The sequence below is a fragment of the Panicum virgatum genome, chromosome 6K (genome assembly GCF_016808335.1).
Source record: "Panicum virgatum strain AP13 chromosome 6K, P.virgatum_v5, whole genome shotgun sequence".
Lineage (NCBI taxonomy): Eukaryota > Viridiplantae > Streptophyta > Magnoliopsida > Poales > Poaceae > Panicum > Panicum virgatum.
In genome coordinates, this window is record NC_053141.1 from 33,731,278 (window position 1) to 33,734,094 (window position 2,817).

The following is a 2,817-nucleotide window of genomic DNA, read 5'->3' on the forward strand; positions in this document are numbered from 1 at the left end:
ATTTTAAAGGCTGGTTACTCAAGACGCTCGGCACTAAAAACTGATCCCACATAGCTAGCTTCTTTCAGAATCTAAGAACAAAAAAAAACTTTAGTACATGAAGATATGTGTACTAAAGACCAACTAGCATCCATGGCGTCGAAGAATTGAGATCCAAGGACATCACACCTCAGCGCGCCCGACGAGAAGGCAAAGTGGTATGTCGCCTTCCGGACATCCCCCACTGCAGCTGGCAAACCGGCCCACGCTCGATAATATTTACGATAATGTTGTAAAGAGTGGTAAGCATTAATATCATCACTTTATTACCACAATGGCTTTATCTCTATACCAATTAAAAGTATTTCACACAAAGGCATGCTGAGGTTAACAAAAAAGGGTTCCTAATCCAATATTACCACAATTACGGCAATGCCTTCAGATATGTACCAGATCTTTGTACAGTGGGTTATCACAATGGAAGAAAAAAGAGAGTAGGACATAACAAATTCACAAAATGAGGTTTAGCATGGCATCCTAATCTGAGTTTTTTTCTCATAGAACACACTGTCAAAACCAAACAAAACAAAACAACTACAAATAAGATAGTAGCTGGGTCTTTGTATTTATGTTGACACCAAACATCAGGATGAAAGACCACCAAAGCCATTGTACTTCATTGATGTGTTAAGAACAAATCGGATGACGTAAACTGAGGCATGTTTCGCTGCATGTGTTTAGTCATCTTTCTCATTTTAGTTGGGCTTCTCAGATGGCCGTGCAAACAGCATCACCGGTGCAGCCTCATCATGTCTGGAGCATTTCTTCTACTAGTCTTCTGGACCTGATGCCAATTGTGCTGTGGCATCAGAATCTCCAGATTACTGGAAGCTGGTCATCAAATTGAAGTTGATGCAGACGCCTATTTGCTGTTCCCAAATGAATCTGAGCAGACCTGGCCTACTATTTGCCCAGATGTCCTTATCACCTGAAATCATCATAATGAGAATGGCAGTAAACAATTGGAATTATCCCTGAGCCAAAAACAGGACGTATAAACAAATTATGCATTGACATACTCACCATACTCCTATCTCTCGTAACTATTTCCTTTAGAATATCTCTTGTAACTATTTCCTTTAGAATTATATGTAACAAAAATTTAAGTATAGGCAAGTAGAGTATATGAGAAATTAGAGCATAATGCCACGTCGAAATGTTAAATTATATGTAACAGGAAAGCAAGGTTCATGAAAATATATTGGTGGTCACCCATACAGCTCAGTGAAATGTTAAATTTACTAAATGGGAAGCAAAGAATGGAAGATTGTAGAGAAGCAAATTTACAATGTATACCATGACCATGGTAGAACAATGTTCAGAGAAAGAGAGGCCTAACTTGCAAAAATAATATGGTGACCAATGCTCATTTAGTACTTCAGCTACATGAATCTAAAACTGAGAAGTGTAATAGCAGTAAATTATCTGGTGAATTTACCGATGAAGAGACAATGAAGGCCTAGTAAAATTACGAGAACTATATATTTACAATGGTGTCTTGTACCTGAAATTGGTAGAATCAAAACAAAGCTGCTCACCCGAGAGCAACGGAAAAGAACCAAAACACATATGTGGAGCACACCGGACCTCTCACGGCCTCCACCTTGCTCAGTGACGGCCATCTACAAGACTAGAACGGCCCTGTCATCACGATAGAGCACCAGCTATCTCCAAATCTAACAAAAAGAGTAAAATAGATAAAAAAAGCATCAAAATTTGGGCATGACGAGAAAAAAAGTGCCGCTGCTGCTGCCACAGGCGCATATCGTCGAACGCTTTACCTGCAGGGGGACAACCAAATGGGCGGATGAACAATTGGTGATTTTGCGAAGAGCCCTTACCAGAGCAGCTTGACAACTGATCTCCCGTGCGCAGACCAGTGTAAGGACTAATGAGGAAGAGCACTCATAAGGCGGAGTGTGAGAATTACGTGTTCATTAAGTTGTGTATGTGCGTGTGACATGTATGGCCCATCGGGCAGTGAGAAGAGAGTGCTACTGAGTATATGTTTCTGAACTTGTGTAACGAGACTATCAATCTATCAATCGCAAGAAAATATCCAGAGACGGGGTGTCCTCCTCCCGTTCTCGCCTGAGATCCATTCCCTGAACCTTGTTCCTTCTCACGTCGACGGGTTGATCTCCCCGGCGGCCACGGGTTGTGACATCTGGTATCAGAGACTATCCTTCCTCGGAACCTGGGCGTGAGTGTGATCCTCTTAATTCCTGTACCACGCTGATCTGATTTGCGGCGCGAGTGGTGTGATTCGGTACTCCTCCTTCCGGCGACGCAGGCGGCGGAGTTCGTCTGGCGGCGTGGCGGCAGCGTTCTTTTGGTGGCGTGGCGGCGGCGTTCTTTTCTTCTTCTATCTTTCTCGGGAGGGGGTAGGCGGCGGTGATCGGATTCCCTGCTCCTTGCTGGGGATCCACTCCAGTGCTCGTCAAGACGGCGCCCTTCAAACCTTCGGCGCAGACCCGGTACGTGCTCGACGCTATGTCTGTGGCGGACAGAAAGCAGGATGAGCGCTGGGAAACCATTCAGGAAAGTCTGGACCTGCTCTTCGCCAAGATGAGTACGGTGGAGCAGAATCAACATCAGATGCGCGAGCAGCTGAATCTCAACTCCACAGTCATAGATCAGTCTGTTCGTGATCAGTTAACTCTCGCCAAGCAGCTGGCAGAGACAGGAAATGTGGTCGCGCAGTTACGTCTGAACAAGAGGGATGACCCAATATACGATGAGGTACCAGGAAGCCCAAAATCTGATCGTTCTGTGGCC

General features: G+C 44.6%; 1 long non-coding RNA gene across 1 annotated transcript; it reads right to left on the minus strand.

Moving 5' to 3' along the window:
* Positions 1-366: 366 nt before the first annotated feature.
* Positions 367-1,922, minus strand: LOC120712277. Its single transcript, XR_005690832.1, has 2 exons — positions 1,881-1,922; positions 367-1,715 (listed from the first exon to the last, which is right to left on the minus strand). It is a non-coding gene; the product is annotated as an uncharacterized LOC120712277 (long non-coding RNA).
* Between the last annotated feature and the right edge of the window lie 895 nt (positions 1,923-2,817).